Source organism: Tenrec ecaudatus, chromosome 1 (genome assembly GCF_050624435.1).
Source record: "Tenrec ecaudatus isolate mTenEca1 chromosome 1, mTenEca1.hap1, whole genome shotgun sequence".
Taxonomy (NCBI): domain Eukaryota; kingdom Metazoa; phylum Chordata; class Mammalia; order Afrosoricida; family Tenrecidae; genus Tenrec; species Tenrec ecaudatus.
Genome location: NC_134530.1, coordinates 149,762,792 through 149,769,851, shown reverse-complemented (window position 1 = coordinate 149,769,851; position 7,060 = coordinate 149,762,792). Strand labels below are relative to the sequence as shown.

Genomic DNA, 7,060 nt, shown 5'->3' with positions numbered 1-7,060 from the left:
TGACAGTGTATTTGCTCCAGGTGATCAAACTGATGTTACTGAAAGGACATATAATCTGCAGAAATTTCAATGTCAGTCTTATTTTCTGTAACTTACTTTCTCGATGTTGTTTTATAAGATGATAAAAGCCCACAGAGAAAAACAAAAATACTTGGAATTATTTATAAAGGTATTGAGGACTACCTATATGTAATATGAATATAAAACTACCTTAAACATGCTGAAAAGCAAAAATGCTGAGGTTTCTTTTTGTTTGTTTGTTCTTCTTGTTTTTTATCGCTGCTTCTTTCAGAACCTATTCAAATGAAGCAAGCACATCTGAGGCCAAACCTAGAGAGTTGGCACCAAGAGGAAATGGCACCAAGCAAGACTCCTAAAATTTGGGACCATCATTGTAATTTAATCATCCTATAGAATAAATTATAGCAGGATACATGGAAATGGTGATCAAAATAAATATTGTCCTTGAGATAGTTAAGGTTTTGTGTCAACTTGGCTGGACCAGAATTCCCAGTGGTTTGGCAGGTAAGATCTAGTAACACCCCTTGCTAAGAGATCCTCATGGGTGTGGCCTGCTTCCAATATAAGTAGATGGTGTGGAAAAGCTTGCCCACTTTTTGGTGGGTCTGAATCCTGCGTCTGGATCATCAAATTTGAATTCTTTATAATTCAGCCAGTAGATCTGATACAATTATTCTTATCAACTAATACTCTTGTGAGTCTATTTGATGTGCACACTCAGTTCCAGGTTTTGATCACTAATCTTATTCATCAATAAAGGGAAACAAGAGTCCTTGGAAGATACCTCATTATATGCTTGAAAATGGAGAAAGTGAAGAAGTCAAGGTAAATCAAAGATAAGATGATTTCCAAGGTTCCTGGGAGTCATTCAGGTAAACCTAAACCCACTGCCATTGAGTCAATTTTGACTTATAGGACATGCTTAGGGTTTCCAAGCCTGTAAATCTTTATTGGAGCATACAACCTTTTCTTTCTCCTGGTAAGAGGTAAAAAAGCAGCAATTTGAGCATAAAAATAAGACAGCATTAGAGTTCATACAAAGCAGTAGGATCTATACAAGGCATTAGAGCATAATGATACTGGAAGAGGACAAATAATACAGCATCCTAGAGCAGACTCATTTATTATATATGTGTGTATATATACTTAAATTTAATAAATCACTTTACTGGCGGCTTTTTAAAAAATCATTTTATTGGGGGTTCATACAACTCTTATCACAATCCATACGTCCATCCATGTGTCAAGCACATTTGTACATTTGTTACCCTCATCATTCTCAAAAAATTTGCTCTCCACATAAGCCCCTGGCATCAGCTCCTCATTTTCCCCCCTCTCTCACCACTGCCCCCTCCCTCATGAACCCTTGATAATTTATAAATTATCATTTTGTCATATCTTACTCTGTCCAACATCTCCCTTCACCCACTTTTCTGTTGTCCATCCCCCAGGGAGGAGGTTATATGTGGATCCTTGTAATTGGTTGCCCCTTCCTACCCCATCCTCCCTCCACCCTCTGGGTATCACCACTCTCACCACTGATCCTGAAGGGATCATCTGTCCTGGATTCCCTGTGTTTCCAGTTGCTATCTGTACCAGTGTACGTCCTCTGGTCTAGCCAGAATTGTAAGGTAGAATTGGGATCATGATAGTGGGGGAGGAGGAAGCATTTAGGAACTAGAGGAAATTTGTATGTTTTATCGTTGCTACACTGCACCCTGACTGGCTCATCTCCTCCCCAAGACCCTTCCGTAAAGGGATGTCCTGTTGCCTACAGATGGGCTTTGGGTCCCCACTCTGCACTTACCCTCTTTCACAATGATATGATTTTTGGGTCTTTGATGCCTTATACCTCATCCCTTCGACATCTCATGATCACACAGGCTGGTGTACTTCTTCCACGTGGGCTTTGCTGCTTCTGAGCTAGATAGCCGCTTGTTTATCTGCACTCTATATCTTTTGATAGCCAGGTTCCAGCAGCTTTCTTCAACATATTTACTATGCACCCACTTTGTCTTCAGCGATTGTGTCAGGAAGGTGAGCATCATGGAATGCCAGTTTAATAGAACAAAATATTCTTGCATTGAGGAAGTACTTAAGTGGAGGTCCAATGCCCATCTGCTACCTTAATACTAAACCTATACATATGTGTGCATAAATCTATTTCCCCATCCTCATATATAAATATATTTACATATGTACATGCCTTTATTTAGACCTCTATGAAATGCCCCTTGCCTCCTAGCTCTTTCCTCTATTTCCTTTTACTTTCCTCTTGTCCCACTATCATGCTCAGCCTTCATTTGGATTTCAGCAACTCCTCTTGGTTACATTCCCTTGATCATGCCCTACAAACAAAACAACAACAACAAAAAGCCAATGACAAAAAAACAAAACAAAAAAACCACAACACACAACAACAACAAAGAAAAGTTCCCCCACCTTCCTCAACAAGTCATTTGGATCACTTGTTGTTCCCTTCTCTCTGGGCTTGTTAATACCACTTCCTTTCTCCCCACCTCCTCCTCTCCCATATCCCCCACGGAACTGTTGGTCTCGTTGTTTTCTCCTCCAGATTGTTCATCAGGCCTATCTTATTTAGACAGACCTGCAGAGATAATAACATGCACAAAAACAAGACAGAGCAAAGTCAAGCAACAAAAGAAAACAAAACAACAACAAAAATCCAAATGACAAAACAAAACAACAACAACAAAGAAAAGCTCGTAGTTAGTTCAAGGACTTTGTTGACCTTTAGGACTGTTTTCCAGTCGAGTCTGATGGGATGCCAAGCCCTGGCCTACTGGGGGCTCTTACAGCTCTTTTTTCCCTTACTTTTATTGTGGGCTCTTACAATAGATATATATTTTAAATGCTTCACAGTGTGTTTGGAAATGTCATATCAGAAATGATACTTTTGGGTGGTGCTATGGGTTAGGAGTTGACTGCTACCTGCAAGTTCAGCTGTTCAAGCCCATCAGCTCCTCCTTGGCAGAAAGGAGAGACTGCCTGCTCCCATAAATATATGCAGCCTCAGAAACCCTAGGTAGGAATTGACTCCAAGGCAATGAGTGAAGCATCCATTCAGCTAGTGTAAATTTAAAACAGGAATGATATGCAGGATGCATGGGCAATCCCTGATAACTGAAATCATCTAGGTCCAATTGGCTTAAATAAAGCCATCAATGACTGGTATTAGCATGATTTATTTTGCCCAGGAATGATAAGCCTGTAACTCAGTTAATAATTTCACTGATTGCTTTCAGAAATTCCTTAATACTATGTCACCTGAGCAAAACAGCTCGTCTGTCAAGCAACAAACTACTTTTTAATCAAAACTCATTTCAGGACTTTGGCTTTGCTGTGCACCCTAACCCTAAATTATTATATCCAAAAGAAACCAAATGTATTCACAATGCTAGAATATTAGAAATGGCCTCGTGACTTTATCTTGTAAGGAGAGGGAATGTAAGAGTTAGAATAAACCTTAGAATTCAGTACCACGTAGAAGAAAGAGAAGACACTGACTTGTAAAACATTGAATACAGGCACAAGTATAGGAGCAAGACAACTCTAAATGTAGCCTGACCTGTTATTTTAACTTTTGAACTATATTCAAGCTGACCAAATAAAATTTTAAAGATGATAAGGACATTGAATCATATTTGTTGACTTGGAAAGATATTTATGTTAAACAAACACAGAATATATAGCATGATCCAGTTTTGACATATTTTAAAATTTTGAAACACTCCAAAATGTTAACAGTGGTCATCTCTGGTGATAGAAACCCTTAAATTTCACTTTTTGTATGTTTCATATTTTTGTAGTAAATGTATTTTTATCATCACAAAAATATTTTTTCATGACACCAGGGAAGGCAGAATAATGGTCCCCACAGAATCTACGTCTTAATCTATGGAACTGACACACGTGTTACATTACATGACAAGGGGGAACTAAGGTTTCAGATGAAGCTCTAGTTAAGAGACGTTCTAGTTTTCCAGTGGTTTTCCTGCCCCTCTCCACCAACTGGATGGGAATGCGGGCTCGCAGAAGGCTCACTCAACCTCAAGGCCACAGGGTCCTCTTTGAAGTGCCAGGTGTAGAAAGAACTATGCTGTCGACTGCTGCCACGGAGTCAGTTCCAAGTGATGGAACCCTTAGGAGCACAGAGTAGAGACGTCCTAGCAGACCTGGAGGAGCCCGCATTAACAAGCTGTAATATGCAGATGATACCACCTTGTTCACTGATAAAGACCAAAGGCTTCTTGACCCAACCCGAATTTGTTCTCCCATCAAGTAGTTCTCACTTGTACCACGACGGAAATTTCTTCCCTGGCTTCTTAAATATTGATAATAGACTTTTCTTTCTTACTCTTTGTTTTGATATTGTTATTATTTTCTTCTTGTTGTTTTGTTTTTTTATTGTTTCTATTGGGTTTCCCAGTTTGTGAACCGCAGAAGGGGTGGCTGCATAGAGTCAAGAGCTGATGCAATGGTTTATCCGACGTGGGGGTGGGGAGGAGGGTGAGGGGACGTGGGGAGCAAACAGTGGATACAGGACGCGGAAGGGAGCATTAAAATTGATTGCGGGGAGCGGGGCGCGGGGGAGGCGAGGCTGGAGGCCGCCGTCATCCGCTAGGTGCTCAAGTTCTACTTCTACGAGGCAGGCGAGGCGCTGCTTCGGGGACTGAGGCAGATCCGGGACGTCATGCAGGGTGAGGGCCACCGGCCAACCGTGCCTTCCCTCCCAGCTCTGCTTGTGAGGCCCCTGGGGAAGGAGCACACGGTGTCCCGGCTGCTGCGGGGGATGCAGTGTCTGTCGCGCATTGAAGAAGGAGAACATTTAGACTGCTCCTTTGCTATGGAAGCTGAACTCACACCACTGGAGTCAGCTACCAATGTGCTGGAGATGGTTAAAACGGAGCTTCCACCGCCAGAGACTGCGATCGAGTCCAGTCGAAAACTGGGCAAGGAAGCTGCTGTCATCATTTGTATCAAAAACAAAGAATTTGAAAAGGCTTCAAAATTTTTGAAGAAACATATGACCAAGGACCCCACAACTCAGAAGCTAAGAACTGATCTGAACATTATCCCAGAAAAGAAGGTGGCCCACCCAGTGATCCAGAACTTCTCTTACAAGACCTTTCAGCCGAAGATGCTGCGCTTCCTGGAGAGCCACCTGGAGCACTCGGAGCCCTATCTCCTCACCATGGCCAAACGGACTTTGAGATCGGAGTCTGCTGCCGTGATCACAGTGAAGGAAGATAAGCAGCTCAGAGAATCCGAGAGGCAGCGACAGAATACTCCAACCACCATTGGGTTTATGACTCCAAAAGCAGCTTTCAAGGCCCTGTCCAGTGCAAAAGATTCTGAGGCAACCTTCTCAAGACTGGACCAGAAGGATTTGGTACTTCCGAATCAAGCATCTCAAACATCCCCAGCTCTCAAAAACAAGAGACCCAGAAAAGATGGTGAAGCCCCAGCTCCTGCGGAGGGGGAAGGTGGCTCTGAGCTGCAACCCGAGGCCAAACGCATGACAATAAGCAGGTTGGTTCTGGAGGAGGACAACCAGACTACCAGCCCAGCCCAGGCCTCAACAATTCCCAGGAGGTCATTGCAGTAACACCATCCAAGCCCATTGCTCCCAACCAGCCTCTCCCTCGGGAGAAGAATCTCAAAGCCACCAAAGGCAAGTGGAACAACTCAACTGGGGTTGAAGAGAAAGACACCTGGAAAGGAGAAGACGACTTGTTTCAAGTTTAGAACCCAGATGATTCTATGAGCAGCCTAGCAAAAAAACAGAAGTGGACTCTAGAGGAAAGCGAGTGGGTCAAGGCTGGAGTGCAGACATATGGAGAAGGAAACTGGGCTGCCATTTCTAAAAACTACCCATTTGTTAACAGAACAGCTGCGATGATTAAGGATCGCTGGCGGACCATGAAAAGACTTGGCCTGATCTGAAACAGGCCATTAGGTCCACAACTTTATCAGGAGCATGGTTCCTAATAATCACCTCCTGAGAATCTGTTGTTTCTTTTGGAAGCTGGGCCGAGATGAAAATGCTGGGCAACCTCCTCCTGTGTGAGGGCGGGCCCAGTTCCACAGCAGTGCTTTGGAGGTCATGGAACAAAGAAGCCAAGTCAAGCCTACCCCATGTCTTTGGCAGAAGACAGGGGCACAGCTTGCATATACATGCCAGGATTTCATTACTGCTTCCCTCTTTAGTGGTTTGCTTGACTTTAAGACCCCAGTAATCAGAACCTTCTAGGAAATGGCGGAGTCTTGTAGGAGCCACATTTGATTCTGTGACCTGTTAAAACCAGCAATGTGAGCAGTTTTATTTTCTGGAGTGAACTTGTCCCAGGTAAACGTTTGGCCTTCTCAAAAAACTACAAAAGAACTTTGTCATGAAGCCAGGTTGATGAGAGCAGGCCTTGTGGAATCAGGAGTCCTTGGTGAGGAAGCTTTTAGCCAGCTGTGACAGCCACACCCACACCCACACCTGACTGCCGGGCATCTGCTCCTAGTGTTTGCTGGGCTGCGCAGGCAGGTTTCACCCTCGCTTCTCATGTAGTGGAACCAGTGTGTTTTCTTGTAAAATGGTGATTGTAGATCAGCTTGGCTTTTCTCTAACCCCTTTCTCTCTCCCCCTTCCTTACCAACTTTCTTCCTTTGCTGGGCTTTTAAAGCTTAAACTCCCCCACCAAAAAAACCCTTAAATATTAATGCCTAATTCCATGCTATGTGAATTGGTGGCTTCTGCCTGACTCCCCTTAATTGTGCTGTGTTGCTGTCTTGCACTGGAATTCAACGTGCCCTCCTCCTTTTGTACTGTGTTGTGCTTGCTCTCTAACATCCTTAAAGACTTATCTTTTTAGCAACAAAATGCAGTAAAATGTTTTCTGTATTTTTTTTCTTTAAAAAAATTGATTGTGATGTTGTATATACAACTCTTTTTTTAAAGCGGTTTAACTATGGAAATGTATATGTGATTTTTTTTATATATTGCTGGTGAGGAGTATTTTTTTAAAAA

General features: G+C 42.8%; 1 pseudogene; it reads left to right on the top strand.

Annotated features, from left to right (window-relative positions):
- Window positions 1-813: 813 nt before the first annotated feature.
- On the top strand, window positions 814-6,354 carry LOC142437169 (telomeric repeat-binding factor 2-like; annotated as a pseudogene).
- The last annotated feature ends 706 nt before the right edge of the window (window positions 6,355-7,060 follow it).